The 20627-nt window shown below is 47.2% G+C and overlaps 1 protein-coding gene and 1 pseudogene across 2 annotated transcripts in view; both read right to left on the bottom strand.

Annotated features, from left to right (window-relative positions):
• The window catches only part of TNR (tenascin R), a 510704-nt gene extending 500829 nt beyond the window's left edge, over positions 1-9875 (bottom strand). The window contains exon 1 of the mRNA XM_084779764.1: positions 9842-9875. The gene's annotated coding sequence lies outside the window, so the exon portion shown is untranslated. The remainder of the gene's footprint in view (positions 1-9841) is intronic.
• Positions 9876-17586: 7711 nt separating this feature from the next.
• On the bottom strand, positions 17587-17965 carry LOC311597608 (multifunctional methyltransferase subunit TRM112-like protein; annotated as a pseudogene). The gene has a single exon. The product of its transcript is annotated as a multifunctional methyltransferase subunit TRM112-like protein (transcript).
• Positions 17966-20627: the final 2662 nt, after the last annotated feature.

The raw sequence follows: 20627 nt of genomic DNA on the forward strand, positions 1-20627 counted from the left end.
ACCGAGATTGTTTCTGTAGGGGTTTCTTGCTTTAAATTAACCACCTAGAGAAGTGTTTTTCTCAGGTTCATCTACTGAGATGTTGACATGGGTCATTATAGCTCTGGTACAGAGTGGCAGACTATATCTCAAAGTAGCAGCAAAATTTGGGAGCCCTTGTCCACATGTACGGGCTTTGCAGGCATGCAAAATGCAAGAGTTACAGGGCTGCGGTGCTTCTACCAAAGTCTCAGAAACCTGCTGAGACCAGGCAAAGTGTGATAGAGTCAGATGCCAGTCAAGGGGTCAGGAGAGGCCATTGTGTGGAACTGTGAAGGTAAACCTTAGTTACAGTGAAGAGCCCAGGGTTCTGGTTGTGATGCTCCTCTTCCCTGGGGGACTATTGGCCATTAGCCCACCGAGGCAAGAGGAACAGAAGACAGGATGCAGGGCCTGAAAGTTCATAAGCACAATGGAGATCAAACACTCCCAGAACCGCTTCAGGAGCTAGTTCAACTTTAATCAGGGAGAACAAAGGCTATAGAGGCCTTGAGGAGTATATAGGAGGCTTTTAGAATATGCATTCATAATTGGTTGGGACCAGGCACTTTTAGAATACTTGTTTTGCATTTGGCAGCACACTCCTATCATATGAACAGGAACACAGCACCTAATTATGCTATAGGTGCAGGGAGGGGAGAGCTAGCAGGGAGCTGTGTCAAGGGCCATATATCAAGTGTGGTTAGGGGCATCTATGTCTAAAGACACTCTCCAGATGGAGTCAGGCAGAGACCCAGAGGCCCTGTTAAGAAGAGAGAATCCTGCACATAATACCGAGCAACCTCAAACAGCAGGGCCCTTCCAACAGTTGGTGATGCCAGAATCATGGAACATCCTCTGAGGAAATCTGAAGGCACAGAGTAAAGCCAGTCCAAGAGAGGATGTGTGCTTCAGATAGCAAAGACAGAGGCGTGCACTGCTCAAGCTCTATGGAACTCAGATGATTCTATCATGAGCCCCAGATGTTTGACATGGAGCTACAAGAGATGCCATTTGCCTATTGGGTTTTAGACTCACTTTAGTCATATCTGTTGTCATGCCTTCATTTCTCCCTTTTGGAAAGAGAATGTGTATTCTGTGACATTGTATAATAGAAGAATATAACTTTCTTTTGATTTTACAGGGGTCAGTTAACTCTTGGGTCTCAGAACAGAATTTGGACCTTGGAACACTGTTGGGACTATTGAAGAATATGGTGATTCTTGGAGATGGAATAAGTACATTTTGCAACAGGAGATAACATTTCAAGAGGCAGAAGCAGAATGTGGTTATTTAGCGAGATGGGCCCATATGTAAAGCTGACCAGAGGTGGAATTAGTACAGTTAATCATTACTGTCTACATGGATGGATGTATAATCACCCAGGACACATAACACTGGCTAGAGCAACTCATGCTTTCCATGATATCCTCAAATTCTGAGCTAAAATAAAAGCTTCCTTCTTTAAGTTGCTTTGATAACAAATACTATGAGATATCTGCACTGGAGAATATCATAATACCATTATAAAAATAGAACTGACCTCTACAGAGAAATATATTATAAAACACCTACAATAAATATTGAATGTAACACAATCATATAAAAATAGTGAAGTATGCTCTGTGCTTACAAAAAAGACTAGAAGAATATACAATATTGAGTGGTTGGTGCCAAGGAAGAGTGAGAAAAAGCCATTCAATACTCTTCTATACTGTCTGAAACATTTAAAAGATTTTATTTATACCTTATGATCTCATATATGAAATATAAAATAGTTGAACTCATACAAGTAGAGATTAGAATGACTTTTCAGTGTTCCTAACCACTGAGAACTGGTAAATATGTGAGATAGTACCTGTGAAATTTTCTTGATATAGTTTTATGTCACAGTTTCTTCTAAGATGGAAACATTCCATCCCACAGGCCAGCTCTTTAAGCAGGGGTAAACAACTCCAAATAACTTCCAGAAGTCTCTGAAACTGACAAAATGAACTAAGCCCCTCCCTGCCAGAGTAAGCAACCCAACTACAAAAGAGATGCTTAAGTCCAGGAGAAACCAGGCAAGACCCATGGAAGAGGATGAGACCAACTGAGTCATTGGGAAGGAGCATTCTTCAATCCTTGAGCAGCCTGCAAGGTATGCGGAGTCTTCCAGGTTCTCAGCTTTTGTGAGCTGTCACCAGGCTGGGGTAGGCTTTGATGACACAGCTATCTTTGAGACATTTCTGCTCCTCTCATCATATTCCTGTAAGTGACCCCCCAGTAAAACTCATGGTTCACCAAGATGATCTTTGGTGACCCCCATACTTTGGTCTGCGATGGATTCCCTATCTGTGGTGAGGACATGTGTGTGCTGCATCTCTCCAGGAAAAGTTTTATCACACAACATTTAGCCAGCCTGCATACTTACGCATGTCAAGATAACATGCTGCACACCATGAGTTTGCACATTTTTTCCAATTAAAAATACATTTTAAAGGCTATTCTGTAATCAAAGAGAGGCAATGGGCCTTTCTGAGAGGCATTCAAAGACTCTGCACATTGTAGAAAAGCTGGGTACTTAGCCTTGTTCCTTTCCTGTTATTTATGAACACATCAGTTCAGATGAACACACTGAATATGATGTGATGCCTATTTGGGAAAAAAGAGATCACACTCCAAAATAATGGGTTGTCATTATTGGGTGGGCCACGCGTTTTACATATAGTCCTTTTATGAAGTAGATTTGTGTTCTAACTATCCTGGTGACTAAAGAAGAAGGAGGAGGAGGAGGAGGAGGAGGAGGAGGAGGAGGAGGAGGAGGAGGAGAAGAAGAAGAAGAAGAAGAAGAAGAAGAAGAAGAAGAAGAAGAAGTCATCAAGAAGTGGAAGAACCAGAGATAAAACCAAAGGAATCTTCTCTCCATTCTTCTGTATACTCACAAATATGGATTCTTTCAGGAAGCAGAACTCTAGCAGCTAAGAACACGATGTCCCCATTGTGTCTGTGGCTCCACTCCCCTTGGGTCTGTCACCCTGGGCAAGAGAACAAGCTGCTTCCAGTGTGCGCACACAATGACATTCTCCATTGATGTCACTTAAATGTGTTGCTATTTGTGAAGCACTTTCCCCAGTACTCTGCACAGTGAGTGGTGTCTCTCTGTACACTGTTATATTGATGTCTCGTCCTAATCAACTGGTTGATCTACAGCTCACTCCCACACATCAAACTCCTCTGTGTTTAGATCAAGTGACTGCTAAAAAACCTCAGTGTGGACCTCTGGTCTCCTTTCACAACTTTTCATATAAAAGAAAAAACTGTAATTCATTCTGAGTCCTCGGGTTTTGAGAATACGCCACAACTTCCTCTCTGAATGCTGGGAACTAAAACCTCTACAAGACAGAGGAGGCCACTCAGTGGGTAAGAATATTTGCTGTGCAGCCATGAGAACCTGAGTTCAAGTCTCCAGAGCTCACACTAGAAAAATCAATCAATAAATACAGGTGTCACGTGATTATAACTAGAAGGTGAGGATGGGAAGACTGTAGGATCGCTGAGGCTTGGAGACTACCAACCTAGATCCAGGTTCAGTGAGAGACTCTGTCATAAGAGAAAAAGCAGAGAGTGACAATGCAGGACACCCAAAGTTGGCCTTTGGTTTCTACATGCACTCAGGCAAGCACACAAACACACACATACACTCTTACACACTCACACACACACCCACTTTCACACATGCACACACACACACACACACACACACACACACACACACACACACACAGGCTGAGAAGTCAGATTTCTCCTCCTGTGCTGCTGATGGCCAACTCTGCTCACCGGGGCCATCTTCCACCATCCTTGCGTGGCTGAGCACTCTTCAGTCCCTCCTGCTGAGCAAAGACCAGTATTTCTAATTTTCAGCTAATGGACAGATAAGAAGATGACAAACACAGTTCTTTCAAAGGCCCTATGGAGACCTGGATTTTTCATTTTTTGTTCTTAATGGATTCTTTAGGTTTTTTTTTCCATTTTATTTCATATACATGACATTTTAATTTATATATACTCACTGTATTATGCCTGAACACCGCATACATTCAGAACCCAAGGAGGCTAGAAGAGGGCATCAAATCCCCTTGGATCAGAGTTATGGATGATTGTGAGACTCCACATGGGCTCTGGTACTCAAACCTGGGTCCTCTAGAAGACTTATTTTTAAGTTCTATGTCTTCCCATGACCTGGACTACCTGTTTTATTCTCTGGCATATGTGTTCTGCATGGAGGGACTGGCTGATATGCTCATGCGCATGTGGCAGGCTTGCTCATCCTGCTGCCAGCCCCTTGTGGTCTCCCAAGACGTTCATATGAATGTACAGTTGCCTGCTTCTCAATTATCCCAATTAGCAAAGGGAGTTGAGTAGGAGCCAAGAGGACAAGAATTTGAGGCCAGGACAGGAAAAGGAAGGTCTGGGAAATAAAAAAAGAAAACAGGTCCAGGTGTGGGGCAGTGGTTAGACAGAATCTGCCAGAGATACAGCACAGCTGGAGCAGCCTCATCCTCTGTTCTGTGTTTGGCGAAAGACTGAGAGCTCTAAACCCACCTCACCTCATACCATTGATCAAATGGCTTTGGGAAGCACTGAAAAACAAAGGCTAAAGGCGAAGAGCAATGTTAAAGAGGCCCCAAGGAGAGGCAGTTCCTAGAGGCAGCCAGGCACTTTGATCTTCAAGCAAAATACCACTAGCTGAGCCTAGGACTGGATCAGTAGTAGAGTATTTACCTAGCATACATGAGAACCCAGGTTCAAGCCCCCAAAACAAACAAACACACACACACACACACACACACACACACACACACACACACACACACACAGGGAGAGAGAGAGACAGAGACACAGAGAGAGACAGAGACAGAGACATAGAGACAGACAAAGAGAGAGGGAGAGAAGGAGAGAGAGAGATTTTCTTAAAATATCCTTGTAATCAAAGAGCACTTCGGGAACAGGATGGAATGGCAGTGTCTCTACCGCCAGAGTGACTGTAGTTTCTTATTTTACTAACGGAGTCATTTTGGGCAAATATCTTGACCTTGCTTATATGATTTTCTCCTCTGAAAGACTGACTAATTATAAACACCTGCATAACATTAGTTACGTTGGTTTGAACAAGGGAAACATTTATTTTCTTTTCACGGAAAGCCGTGGTTCTCAACTTCCCCAGTGCTACGACCCTTTACCACATGCAGTTCCTCATGTTGTGCTGACCCCCCCCAACCAAAAAATTATTTTCGTTTGCTACTTTATAACTTTAATTTTGCTACTATCATGAATCATAATGTAAATAATTTTGGAGCTAGATGTTTGCCAAAGGGCTTGGGACCCACAGTTGAGAAATGCTGATGTAAAGAAAAAAATCTGCCCAGAGCCTTCCAAGCTTCTGTGACAACTCCTTAGTCACTGGAGACTTGAAGCTCTATTTTTGTCATACCATCCTGGCCAGATGGCTTCCAACTTCAGAACAACTTAGGCCAAGTTGGCTGCTAAAGCACCAGCCATCGTATCCGAACTCTGGGTAGAAATTAGAAAGAAGAGATAAACAAAAAAAGACACTGATGACTGAGTCAACACACCTTAGAAAGTTTTCCTGGGACTCTCTTCCACCCCCAAGCAATGGTTACTTATGTTACTCTGACCTCTTGGCTACCTTAACTTTACACATTGCCACTTGGAATCTGGCAGAGGAAAAGCAGTTGAGAATACATGATAGGTAGATGGTGTCTGATACAAACCCTCTGAGGCTGTTAAAAGAGTTACAGAAACTAATGCATGTGTGTGTGGTGGGGGTCGGGGGAGGGGAGTAGGGGATAGATTCATGAAAGTCAACTCAACTAGAATTTTCAGATGTTTTCACTCTCTCAACAACAGCTCTGTGGAGTGAAAACTAAAGCACAGACAGGTATTGCTACCACTGACTGACTGCTGAAGCTGGCACCCCAGTTTACATCTGTCCTGGCTTCTGATAAAAGCTCAGGAGAAAGGGGATCCTCTGAGATCTGCCAGGAGTCTGTTGAGGAGAGGCTAGCAGGCCAGTGCCTATGGCTACCTCCCCATCTCTGAAGCTGCAGCTTGGGGATATGAGCCTCTCAGGGGCTGAAAGCCTAAACAGTTGTCCCTTGGGTGGGAGCACAGGCAGCCTCTCCTCGTTATTCTCAGCCTCGTGAGTTGTGGCCAGGCTGTCCTCTTTGAGAATATGGATGCTTTTAATTTCCCCTTTTACCAAGGGCCTTGGGACCTGAGGCCTTCAGGCATGAGTGCCTACAAATTGCATCTTATTACATTATTAATTACCGTAGGATCTGGAGTGAAATAACTAACACCTTGGCAAACAAGGTTGGGAAGCAGAAACCTTCCTATTCTTTTCCTCCCTGCTGGGCTCCAGACTACAGAGAAAATATAGGGGTTCGTCATCCCAATATATTCTGAGCTCTTTAAGAAAGAGTAAGAAAGAGTCCCCTGCAGGTGGTGAGCTGTGATGCACTGAGGCGGGAGTTGCTCTCTGCAAACCAATGACGGGAACAGTATACCGTGTGTCTGGGTACCTCAGGAAAGATGTATGTAGAACCTGAGGTCCAGTAATGTTGCTAAAGGGACAAATGTTAGTTTTGAGCAGGTTAAGCGCTAAAGAAGAGTTGTCACTGGAATTGTTACTATGACAGATACCTGAAATAGTCACATTGCACAAAGGAAAGCTATCTTTGGGCCTGTAGGTTTGGTAGGCACCAGTCCATAACCCACTGATCCCATTGTTTGCACCTTGGGCAGCCCATCCTGGTAAGAGTGTGAGACAGAGAAAAACCATCCACCTCATAGCCAAGAAGAAAAGGCAGAAAGGAGGACGGCCCCTGCTCCCCACAATCCCTCTCCAAGACACACACCCAATGACCTAAAGAGTTCCTCCCAGGCCCTACTTCGCAAGGGCTCAATCACCTTTCAGCAGCACCAGTGAAGGAACCAAGCTTTCAACACATTGACCTCTGAGTGCATTTAACATCCTAGCTATAGCAGAGTTCATGAGCTGTTCCCCAGTGTTCCCTCCACTCGCTAACCACTTCCTGCCTTCCCCATAGCTGCCTCAACAGAATGTGATGAAGAGACCCTGCTACAGCAGGGACCCCATTCTTCCCGTGGTGTCCCCTGTAGAATGGAATCTCTGGTAGACACAGGCTTGCTCTGAAGCTTTCCTGGAGGGTTTTTTTTTTTCATAGCCTCATATGCTATTCTAAGATACTAAAACAGGAGGTAGAGTTGCTTGTGAGTGTGGCCATTAAAGGACCATATCTTAGTCAGTGTTCCACTGCTATGAAGAGACCCCATGAGCCCGGTAACTCTTATAAAAGAAATCATCTAACTGAGGCTTCCTTGTGGATTCAGAGGTTTAGTCCGTTGTTACCATAGCTGGGAGCGTGGCAGCATGCAGGCAGACACTGGAGGATGAGCTAAGAATTTTACATCTAGATCCACAGGCAGCAGGAAGAGAGGAGCACTGAGCCTAGCTTTGGCTCAAAGCCCAGCCCCAGTGACACACTTCCTCCAAAGGCCACACCCACTCTAACAGGCCACACCTCCTAATCCCTTTCAAGTAGTGCCACTCCCTGATGACCAAGCATTCAAATGCACGAGCCTATGGGATCCATCCTTATCCAAACCACTATAGGCTGTCAACCTTCCTTAGCTGCAGGTGGTAGCCTCTCCTTTCCCTCACCATCTGAGTGGTTGGATGCGGACACGGCTAGTTCATGAGGGGCCTGCTCAGTTCTGCATGTAGGAAATAAAGGCATCTTCCTGCATCCACTAATGAACATAATCACTCCCTTCACACTTGCCATGAGGATTGAAGAGCATTTGGAGTGGGGCCTGACAATTCATACACTCAGGGCTGAGGCCAACAGATCAGCTCAAGTTTCAGGCCAGCTTAGGCTACAGGGCATGACCTCGTCTTTAGAAAGAGAGGGGAGAGGGATTATAAATACTGTCCAGTGGCTGCTGTGGAGCTGCGGGGACAATTACTGTACACGTCACCCACTCAGCCACTCCCTTAGGTATTGTGAACTAGAGCATGGGGTAACCGGGAGCAATAACTCCTGCAGGGTAAAGTCAAGAGTCCATAGCTGCTCCTAAGTGGCTCCTGGGACACACAGGGAAGAGGCAGGCCCTTCTGACATTCCTGCTGGCCACTATAGCCACCCACAGGCTTTGGAAAAGGCAAGTGTCATGCAGAGCTGGTATTCCATCCTGCCTTGGGTCTGGTCTCTGGCATTTATAAGTGCATTGTCGGCGAGCCATTGAACTTCTTAGTCACTTGTCTGCAGGCTGGGACACACCTTCAGAATCTCTGCTGTCCCAGAATCCTATCCCAGCCAGACTAGGATGGTGCTGTGGTTGGGGGGCTTCACAGAGCCCACAACCCATGGCCCCTACCAGATCTTCACCTAAGGACCTCCTGTGGGGATAGGACAGCTGACCATTCCTGTCCCTAGGTGTGGATAAGCATATGGGAACAGCAATGATGTTCTCACCACAGCCCCAAGAACACAGCACACATTAGGCAGGACCTTGCCTTCTTTGCATAAGGAAAGGCAAGATGCCCAGGCCACAGAAAGATGGGCTGACAGGGGCCATAGGTCTCAGGAGTACAAGGACTTAGGTTTCCCAGGGTCAGTGTCCTGGATGCACCTAAGTTTATGCTGTTCCTTGTTCAACCTTTCTCTGTTATGTATATGAGATACCCCGAAATCCCACCATAGATGCCACTTAGAAAAGTCTGAACACATGCTCTAAACTGGCTGAAACCAGGCACAGTGGCACACATTTACGATCCCAGAGTTCAGAAGGTTTAGGCAGAAGGAGAGTTACAAGTTCCAGGCCAGCCTCTGCTACAGAGAGAGAGAGAGAGAGAGAGAGAGAGAGAGAGAGAGAGAGAGAGAGAGAGAGAATTAACTAGGTTAGCTTTAAAAAAGCTTTAAAATAACAAGAGCTATATCTCACCTGAGAAGCTGAGAACCTGGTAGTTATTAGAAGTCATTAGGAGTAGACCCACTACAGTTGTCTCTTAGAAGGGGGCTGACAACCAGTAGCTACTCAGAACACAGGCAAGGTGCCTCAATAGTCCCAGCTTGATGCCAGAAGCCCTGAAGGTTTCTGGAAAGCCATTGGTCCCTAATCTGCTATGAAAGCTTGACTCTGCTGTCAGGGAAGGCTGTGGTGGTAGCGGCAGCAGCAACAGGGCAGATTAATTCTCTGGTAAGACAAAGGCCAAGCAAACGAGAAAGTTGAGAGACTTTTCCTTCTGATAATACCTTTTCATCTGGGCTGCCACCAGAAGCAGCATCAGGGTGGGCCTGCCCACGTGAGTTAAGGCAATCAGGATAGCGCTACAGGTGGGGCTCCCTTGCATTTCTAATTAGCTGCAAGTTGACGTTAAAACCAACCATGGAACCTTCCTTTTTTTTTTTCTTCCAACTTTCATTCATCTCATTGGTAGAAAAGCAAAGACAGTGCAGACAAAGCTTACAACAGTGAGTTAATTTCCTCCCAATCTAAAAATGTACCTAAAGCTTGGCTCCTTGATTATTCAGAGCCAGTGGATGACTTAAAACAAAACAAAGCAAACATGCTACTTGCTCTGCCCCGTTCCTTCCCCTGGGCTCTTCAGCCTGGTACTTTGTGCCTTACTTGGGCTAATATGTCCATGTCTTAGTTGGAGTTTCTAGTACTGTCAAGAGACGCCACGGCCACAGCAACTCTTAGAAAGGAAAACATTGCATTGGTGCTGACTTACAGGTTCAGAGCTTTAGTCCATTGTCGTCATGCCGGGAAACATGGCGGCACGTAGGCAGACATGGTGCTGCAGAGGTGGCTGAGCGGTCTACATCTGTATCTGCAAGTGGCAAGAAGAGAGAGAGAGAGCTTGGGCCTGGCTTGAGAGTTTGAAGCCTCAAAGCCCGGCCCCAGTGACACACTTCCTCCAACAAGGCCACATCTACTCCAACAAGGCCACACCTCCTAACAGTACCATTCCCTGGTGACCAAATCATTCAAATCAGTGAGGCTATGAAGGCCATTCCTATACAAAGCACTCCACTCCACTGGATAGAAAAAAAGGCCTTGGGGCATCGATAGGTTTTTATTCACAGACAGGCGTGTGCAAGAAACCTTGAAGACTGCTCTTGCCGTTGCTGCGATTTTGATTTAAGTGTTATTGAGTTGCAATCCCCTGGTCATTTACTAGGTGAGCCCACAAGCCAGGGACAGAGCCTGGCTTTCAAGGCTGCTCCAGTCCCAATGCACTAATGATACTTTAGAGACACTGAATCCTTGCCGTTTCCAAGCAAAACCTTGTTGCACCAATCCCAGGACTCGAGGGAAACACTCCATCATTACGGAGGCTTTGCTCAGCCAGTCCTCGCTGACGGCCAGCAATCCTCAGCTGAGAGTTTCCTGCCTTAGGGCTCTCTGCGCCTTTCCACACTCCCTGCCTGCTTCCCCAGCCAGCAACCCCAGTTTCCCACAGGTTTAGCTCTCAACACCCTTTGCAAAGCCAGCCAGTAAAGTGGCCCCTGAGCTGTGCTAATTAGGGTAACCTGGCAGGCTTAGTAAGGACTGTATCCAGTGGCTCATATCATGCCAGAAGCTGGAAGGCTTGAGCTGTGCAAGGCCCCCACGTTAACCTCACAGCCCCATACTGTCAGCCAACGAGCCAAAGATGGTCTCTCCTCATTCGGACCGCCTTGACACAAAACGAAGGATGAAATAGGCTCAGAGCCAAATTTGAAGCCCTTTACTTTCTCTTTCTTACATTAGAGTTTTTGTTTTTTGCATTGTACTCTTATGTTAATTACGATAAGTTCTTCACTTTTTAAGGGAACTAATAAAACTGCACAGTGGGCCGCTCAGGGGTAAAGTGTTTCCCACATGACCACACAGACCAGAATATGAGTCTCTTAGTACCCATGTGGCACCAGACATGGCTGTAGCCCCAGCACAGGGCAGGAGCAGAGATAGCGGGAAGCCTGAGTTTCCTGCCTAGCCTGACTAGCCAATCAGTGAGCTCCGGGTTGTGAGTGAGACCCTGTCTGAAAACATAGTAATTCAATGCATTCATCTACCCAGCTGTTGCACATTTCTTAAGTGCCTCATATGGGCTAGGCACAGGCTTGGCACCACATGCATAAAGGTGAGCAGGGAATAGTCCCTCCCTTATAGAGCCTTACAATCTAACCATAAGGGTGATGACTCGATCAGTTAGTTAATGAGCAAACAAGCATGTTGCAATTAACACACTGAAAAACTGTTCCAAGAACCCTTCTCCACTTGTCTCCTGTCATGCTTTTTGGGGGTCAGAAAACACTCTATGAGTTCACAGGGCCAGGGCAATGTTGGAGGTCCCAGGTCTGACCTCTCTTTAAAGTGGAGCTCAGAACCTTGATGAGAAAACTGAGGCTCCAATGTAGAGTAGCTAGCCCAGGATTCTGAAAGAGCTAGAATCACATTGCCTTTCTCTGTGTGCTTTAACTGCTCTCAGTATACATCCTCGACAATAATACCAAGCTCCTTCTGGAAGGCCTAGATTGCCCACACACACGGTGACTGGGCCAGGTGTAGCTGAGAGCTGAAGTCCAGTCTTGTCCCAGTAGGGTCTTCCTGATGTCCCTCACCTCTGAGAAGCTCTTCTCCGTTCTCAGTGACTCTCCTGCACACACTCATTTCCAGAGCGAGTGAACTTCTCTCTCGCAGCAAATGGAAGGTCTATGTCTGGGGGGAAAAAGCCTCCAAATACACACTGCTGCATCCTTGGGCCAAGCAGTGCCATGGGGTGACATGACAACAGTCTCCAAACATTTTAGGTATATGAGTCGTAGGGAAAAAGATGTTTTGTTTTTAGCTTGGAATGAAAAGAGGAATGTGGGGAGGAAAGCAGAGCAGGCTGCCGGAGAGGAGCAACTGTACCGGAAGTGAATGGGCAAAAGATCCAGTCAGCCCTGTTCTATCTACCTCAGTAAAGTCGGCCAGGAGAGGTTGCCCTGAATGGTCTCTAGCATAAGGTCCAGCTCAACTCTAACTTGAAAGTGCTCCTTAGCAGCAAGAGTTTCCAATCCTGCAGGAAGGCACGTCCTTGGAGAGACCAATCTAAGGTAGGAGAGGCTGGTAGAATGGAGAGACAAGGAACGACAGAGGATGTCACAACACCTTGAGGGCACCAGGCATGTGCACCACTGCCACGTGACTTCCTTGGCTTTGAGGAACCCCAGTCTGGCCTCACAGTTTGGGACGGTGCTGACAGACTGTATAAGAACTATATACAGCCCAAAAGCTGAGGGAGCAGAAGAGCTCTTGGGAAGAGTGTCACTATGTGTCTTGGCAAAATGCTGCCTGAGACCCTCTGCAGACCTGGGAGCTGAAGACCTGAGGCTGAGGTCCAAACAAGACATCAGATACTTTCTGAGTACTGTGGATGCCTGGAAAAGCCCCCAAGGAGATGGGGCCGCATAACCTACCAGGGTCAGCAGTGTCTCCCTGTGAAAACAAATGAAAGCCATGTTCAAGGCCATAAAGTTTAAAAAGCTAGAGAGCACAGGCCCAAGGCTGAGGCAAGCTGCCAGGACTGTAGAAGACACCCTCCCCTTCCACCCATCCACCCCGCCCCCCACGAGAGTGTATGTGTGCGCGCGTGCACACACACACACACACACACACACACACACACACACACACACACACACACCTTTCTCTCCTCCTTCCACTGCCTTTCTCACGCAGCCTTTGGAGCTGTTATTCACATGCCATGTAATTCACCCATTTAAAGTGCACAATTCAAAAGGTTTTAGTCTACTGTGTTATTAATTCTTTAAACTGTGGTAAAATAGATGTGACATAAAATTTGTCATTTTAACCATTTTTTAGGTGTATACTTCAGTAGCATTGATGACAAGCATGGGATTCTCACATTCTCACCAAACAAAGACCCTGTTTCACATTAAGCCCTAATCCCACCCCCCAATACTCCCTCCTCCAGCCCTGGAAGCCTCTATTTTTTTTTTTTTTTAACATTCTGTCTCTATGAATTTGCATGCTCTAGATTTCTATTAAAGTAGAATCAGGCAGTACTGTTTTTCATTTTGTTTTGTTTTGTTCTTTGGGTTTCTGTCTAGCTTACTTTATTCAGCATATTTTCATTGTCCAAGTCACAACATGTGTCAGAGCTCATCTTGTCCAATGGCTGGTCTCATTTATGCTGAATAGAGCATATTTCAGGGCCCCTCGTCTGCATCTGGAAACCTGTTATCTTCACTGATAGTCCTACAAGGGGGCAGTCTTTGTATGTTTATTTTACAGGACAAGGCACAGAGAAGTCAAGACTCTTGTCCCAAAGCACAGAACCAGAGAGTGGGGGAGGCAGGACTGCAGCCCTCTGTCATCACACCTTCCTCGTTAGGCCCCTCTCTCTCCTCCTCCTCTTGTGTCTTGTCCCCACAGCACATGCTTTTCAGCTCTGCACTCTCCCACAGGACCCTGAAGCTCAGCCACTCTGCACCTTCCACCTCTCCTTTCCAGGCTGTGGTCCTCACCTCTGGTCACCTCCTCAGGCTTTCTTAGGGCACAGGATCTGCAGAACTTAGCTGTCCTTGCTTCCTGATGCCTGTGCTTTGAAAGTCCTCAGAAGAGGCAGTCCCATTACTCCAGACAGGCATAGGAGGCAAGAGGCAAACTCAGCTACCATGTCGTATGTGGTCAGTCCTCAGCAGACCACCCTGGTCCTGGCTGAACATCTATGATATGAGCCTGTTTTCTCTGGGGAGAGAAAGCAACCAACCGTCTATAATGTACAGTTTCTGATAGAAAATGCCTACTCACGAGCTTCTCACATTCCAGGCCTGCATGCAGGCTAAACCCTCCTCACGATTTCCTTTCCTCATTCCTAATCTGACAGGACCTGACTGCTCTGTGCCTGCTCCTCTGTCCCCTGTCACAGTGCCCTCATGCAGGGTGTTCTCACATGTTACAGAGCCCATGCGTCTTCGTCTTCACTCAGCCCTACAGGGCCTGATGGGCTTTGGAATTGGTAAGGGTCCAGGTTTGGGGACAGTGACATGATGCTTCTCCCCTCCGTGTGTACTGCCCCGGGCGCCTAGGCAGATTCCCTGCCATCAGGCACATTAATACTTCTGCAGTGCGGGGCATGAATATTCACGCCAGGCTGGATAAATAAAACACTATAAATAGCCATAGCTCAGGGCAGGCTTTGCCTCCAAATGAGTTACATAAAGGCTGTGTTCTCTGGTTGTGTTCCAGATAGGGGAGGCTGGGCCTGCCTCAGTTATTCCTGGTTGCATCTAATTCCCCCATTGCCCCCTGGCCTGGTTGCCACCTCTCTACTAGTCTACATGTACGCCTTCTGTCACCCATGGTTAACTACAACACAATCCACTGTTCCAAGACACCACAGACTTCCCCGCAGAATCTCAAATCCCTCTCACGCCAGGCCAACAGCCTCATCGCCCCCCACCTCGAAGACTGAACATCCACTCTCACTGCCTCCTTTCCAAACAGGTTTCTCATTCGGCAGATTCCTCCAGCCCCTCTGTCACTGAAGGGTTTACACAGACGGTGGAGTATAGACATGTGGTAAAATACAGACAAGAGTCAGTTGAGAAGGGAGACTCCCCATAGGAGGCTGAGGCAGGGGACTGGTCTGTCTTAGGAATTCCTTCCTGGCCTTTGCCTGCTTGGCAGTGTGTGTGTGTGTGTGTGTGTGTGTGTGTGTGTGTGTGTGTGTGTGTGTGACTTTTACCTGAGGCCTGAGGGTGGGTTAAAACAAACAAACAAACAAACAAACAAAAAAACCTGTCTTCCTAGGATGCTCCAAGTCACCAGAATACAGGCAAGGGCACTTTGGAAGCCAGAATACATGTCACTAGAATACTGACAAGGGCAGAGTCAAGCTTTTTGCTTTTTGAAGATTTTACTTATTTATTTTCATGTGGATGAATGTTTGCTTTTGTGTGTGTTTGTGTGTGTGTGTGTGTGTGTGTGTGTGTGTGTGTGTATACTCTATGTGTGCCTGGTGCCTGTGGAGGTCATAATAAGGCACTGAGGCTCCTGGGCCTGGAGTTACAGCTGGTTGTGAGCCACCAGGTGGGTGCTGAGAACTGAACCCAGGTCCTGTGAAAGAACAGTAGGTGTACTGAATGGCTGAGGCATCTCTCTGGCCCTAACAGGACCAATGCAAATGATAGAAAACCTCCCCATCCAAGGTAATACAGACTATTATCTCAGCGTGCCGAAGCAGGAGGATCACAAGTTCAAGGCCTACCTGGGAAACTCAGTGAGACTGTATTTCAAAATAAGAGATTACCTAACAGAAGGGGTAGGATTATAGCTTGGTGAGGGGATGCATTTATCCAGCATCTTCAAAGTTCCAGTAATGGAGCAAGGTGTGTGCGTGCGGGGGATGGGGTTGGGGCTTGCAGGTTTCATGCTCCAAGTAGGTCCAGGCAGGTGAGAGGGGCCATCACAGGGGCATCAGGCAAGTCCAGCCTTCAATGACTTTGGGAGCAGTCAGCATCTGGGATCCTGGTGTACTGTTGATACTTCTCTCCAGACCCAACGGAGTGTCTCTTTGAAGAGACTTGCCCTCCGATTTTATGGGCGGGGGGGGGGGGGGGGGTGGGGGGGGTGGGGTGGCAGGGTCAATCTTCATTGGTAAACACTGAATTGTCACCTCTTTACCACCTGTGACTGGGAGATTTGGGTGTTTAAAGACTTCCTGTGACCTTTAGGAGTTAGAGACCATCTTCATCCTGGTTGCTCTGTGAAGATGAAAGCCAGGTGCTGCTCTTGGAGGGAGGGCGCCATCGGTGCCGGAACAGGTGAGAGACTGAGGGTGGCCTCTCGTCTCATAGACCTCAAGTACAATCCCTCAGACCCAGGCCCCCATCAGTACCCCTTCCCGCGCCCAGGGCCCAGGACCGCCCGGGAAGTACGATGCACACAGGAACAGAGAGAGGGAGATGGCTAAGCACTAAACGATGACAAATAAAGACAAATGGAGAGGAACAAACCCGGAGAATGTCTGGTTTCAGCTCCCTCCTCTCCCCGCTACCCCTAGAAGATCAAATTATGACCTGAAATCGCTGGATACATATTTTATTATGTGGATAATTTAAAGGATTAGAGTAGGACAAAGAATTCATAAGCTGTAGTCACATCGGAAGACAAATTGCTTCCATTAATCTCGGAAGAAGGGAGGGAAGGAGAGAAATGAGAAAAGTGCATGTGAGCAGTAGAAAGGCGCGCAAGGAGACTAGGCTTGGGAAGGAGTGCCCGGGCAAGGATGCTTTCTTCTCTCCCTGCCTCAAGCAGTGCCCCACCCCTACAGTAGCCTGCTTGCTCCAAATAAGGCTGATCTGCAATGCAGATTCATCTCAGCTGCTTTCTGCTTCTGTTGCCAACCAGAGACGGCTTAAATAACATGTATTGTTCTGTGTGATTCCTTATGCAAATGTTCCCGGTCTGTTTGTTATTCCTGAATAATTTCCAGAGCTTGCTGTCTGGGCAGAAGAGATGGCTCACTCTCTCAGCTGGGTCAGGAGTCACCTGCAGGAACCAAAGGACAAAAGAGTAGAATGGCCATATCTGCAAGCCCCACCACTGGTCTGACTGGGTTCTAGACTGGAGAATGTCGTGCTGGAAAACAAAGCCAAGTAGCTAATCCAACAATGGGATGTTTACAGTAGAGGGAAAGGGATCCCAGAAAGGGAAGTACCACCATGCCTGCTTCACCATGGAACCATCTATCAAGTCAGACTGTGGGGCCAAGCTTTGCCCTGCTGTGTACGAATGGACAAAGGAATGACACGAGTGACCTCAGCCTGGATGACTGGACTGTGCAGGCAATCACTGGCTCCCGATCTTCACTAGAGTGGGCTTAGACTATGAGAGCACAAAGTAGGCCTTCCTTTCAAGAGGCCAGCCCTCTGAGCGGAGGCTGAGGCACCAGAGGTATGATCTCAGTGTATTTACATGCCTCTCGCTTCTACACTCTTCAATGTTTCATGCATCCCAGGACTTTCTCAAATTTGCTAGGTAAGCAAGGCAAGCCTTGAGTTCCTGAAATTCTTAACCTCGCCTCTTGAGTGCTGGGATTACAGGCATGGACTACCACGACAGGTTTACGTGGTGCTGGAGATTAAACCAAGAGCTTTGTGCACAACACTAGGCAAGCACATTCACACAGTCAACTGAACTACACCCCGGTACTTTACCCTAGTTGCATTCTTCTTCTTCTTCTTCTTCTTCTTCTTCTTCTTCTTCTTCTTCTTCTTCTTCTTCTTCTTCTTCTTCTTCTTCTTCTTCTCCTTCTTTGGTTTTGAGCCTTTAAGGAGAAAAAATATATACTATGGAGTTCAAGTACATGGTGGTCAGTGAGTCACTGGGGGGGGGGATCACTGGGGTCACACATGACATATATACAGACTAGACAACAGATACACATGGTCCCCAAATGCCAAAGTGTGGCTAGCAAGGTTACGTCGCAGTCTCCTTATCATTCAACAGCATATTAGGGACCCCGTGGCTGATGGAGAAAAGATGACCAGTTTCTAGGCATTGCAGGGTGCCCTCCAGTCCATGAACCTCAAGCAACACATGGTGCATTTTCCTCAAAAACATCTCACAGTCCTGCTCATAACCTTCGGTCAGCACTTTGGGTACCTCGGCCAGGTTTAGGGTGTCAGCAGCCTGCACAAGCACCATCTACTCCACTTTAGAGATCTGTGCCACCAAATCCAAGTTGAACTCCAACAGGGTTGATGAGGACGTTGGTAGCCTGCAGTCGCAGCGGGAAGCCACTTGTGCCCACACGTCGCACATGTTAGCTCAGGAGATGGTGGGTGAGCAGTGTCATATTGCCATGCTAGAGCTCATGGGGCCGGAACCGGAAATGCTGGCTACATGCTTAAACCTCCCTATAATCACTCCCACCTACTGAATGAGGGCTAGCATTTTGTAACCCGTTCAGATGGGACTTAGATAATAGTGGAGGACAACATTCTGTGTCATGACTTTTGCTCACTCACTCATTCACCTCTGCCGTATATTCAATAACCAAACCTGTGTTGCCCTCCAGTGATCATTGCTAAACGGTGTAGAGCTGAGATGTACAAGCTACAACAGACCTGGGTCTAAATCTGCACTCTGTAAGTTGTGGAGAAGTTCTTAACCCTACGCCTCAGTTGTGAGGTAAAGCTGGCACAAGATTGTGTCAAGTAACAAAATTCTACATAGGAACCTTACTCCAAAATTCTACGTGTGTTTACATGTATTCTAGCATTTTTACTTTTTAAGTTTATTTGCTTTTATTTTGTTTGTAAGTTTATTTGTTTTTATTTTATTTGTAACTTTATTGGCTTTTTAAAGTGGATAATGGTGTATGTGTCTATGCGAATGATCTGAGCACTCAGAAGGTAGAAGCAAGAAGTTCAGGAATTCAAGGCTAGCTTTGGCTACACAAGCAAGTTTGAGAACACCCTGGAATACATGAGACCTGGTGTGGGTAAGTCATAGTAACATGGTCTGCTTCAGGGTTCTGAGGAAACCCTAGAACTTGTGAGCTGGTGGAAGTGAGGAGGCTGTAAATATTGAGTGACGTCATGTTTCTGGTGCCCCAGCCTCCACACTAGAGGGCTGGCCTCTTCAGAGGAAGGCCTGCTTTGTACACTCATGGTCTAAGCCCATTCTAGCAAAGGAGCAGAGCTCCAGCATGCCTGCCTGGTCCTGTCATCTGGTCTTGCATGCACCTGTGGCACAGCGCACATATGGAGGTCAGGGAACACCTCTCCGTTGCTTCTCTTCTTCAACATGTGGATCCTGAGAGCCAAGCACAGGTTGTCAGACTCAGCAGAAAGTGCCTTTACCCACTGAGCCATCTTGCCGGTCCCCCAAATTAGGTTTTAAAAAGAAAACTGACTCAGTTGTACACTGGGAGGACACAGGTATCCACCCACCAGTCTCTCTGCTCAGGCTTGCCTTTGAAATAAAGCTTGGGAACCTATGACATGCTCTGGGGTGTGTAAGACAGCATCAGCAAGAGGCCACACACACAACCGCTAGAGGAAAGGGTTAGGTGTCCAGGCAGACCAAGAGCAAGGCCACTAGGTGCTCAGAGGGGCAGACCAATATGGCTCCCTTCCAAACCCCTGGACCGGCTGGTGTGGACCTAGCAGTGTTTCCTAAGGTGTGGCTTGTAGTCTACAGATTAACGTAACCTGGATCATCCAAACATGCCCTTCCCTCTGTCTCCACTCACCCCTTTCAGCTGAGAAGACCCCTACCCACCCAGCCACCCATCCGTCTGTCCCATGGGGCTGTGCAGACAATTTGAGCGATAAAATTCCATTCCTGCCTAGCTCCTAGGCTTGGGGATTTCTGTGCTGTTCACCAAGGAATAGATATAAATTAGCACAGAGGTTTCTTTTCTAAACAACTAACGGTAATTTTTTTTTTAAGTATGACTTGATTTCAAATATGTGAAGTAAAAAACTGTCGGGTAGGGCTCAGAGACAGCAAAATTGATGGAAGGAGGTTTGCAAATGAGAAGCCCACACAGAACGCATGAGTGGAGGCCCAGACTACGATGGGAAAAGCGGAACAACGAAGGCCGCGTCTGCTGTGGCTTCTTTCTGAGACTCCGTTGATTTCACTGGCCGAGCCTCCCTTCAGTCCACCACATAAATTCAAGGACCAGGGCCTTCCGGTCCTACTTTTCTTTTTTGCTGTTACAAAGCAACCTGGCTGTATTCGGGCCCCTGGTTTTCTGAGACCTCAATCCATCATGGTGGATTCAGAGCAGAGCACATGCCAGAACTCCTTGCACCATGGCTGAGCCAGAAAGCTGAGAAAAGGCTCCAAAAACACCCCAAACAGTGCCACAAGCTAGTGTCCACATGCTGAATGCATGAGCTCATAGAAGACACGTCACAGCCAACCCAGAGCACTTTCTATAGAAGTTGGCACACTGTGAAGTGACAGACAGATGGGGACCTACAGTAATGTTGATCTCATGGTGTTGGGTTGGGGCACGCTTCTCAGAACAACCCAAGGTGCCCTCCAGGACCTCCTCTCCTCTTCAGCCTCTGCTGTCAATGGGCTCATGGGATCCAGCGAAACAGTGGGCAGAGAAAGCCAGCATACTAAATGGATGCCACTGGACAGGTGGGCTGTGCCCCCCAGGTGCTCCAAGTATGGCCCCCAGGCTTTCAACTCTTGCTCAAAAAAATACCATTCCCGTCCAGTCCTTCATAAACTTCCCAAACCTGGAACAGGAAAGAACTGGATTCTTCCAGTCCTAACTCAGCCCCTTACATGTGTCACTATCCTCCTTCACCTGGACCACGCCGAGATGAGCCTGGCTTGCTGGAGGAGTCATGAGGACCAAAGGATGTTTCTAGAAAGTTCTAAGCACCATCTTTGTCACTGTGAGTAGTGAAGTGTGAGCTCCTGCACTTGGGCTCTCCTGGAAACTCTTCTTTTGTAAGCACCCTAGTCTATGGTGATGTGTGCCCAAATTC

This window comes from Acomys minous (assembly GCF_964271855.1).
Source record: "Acomys minous genome assembly, chromosome: 1".
Classification (NCBI taxonomy): Eukaryota; Metazoa; Chordata; class Mammalia; order Rodentia; family Muridae; genus Acomys; species Acomys minous.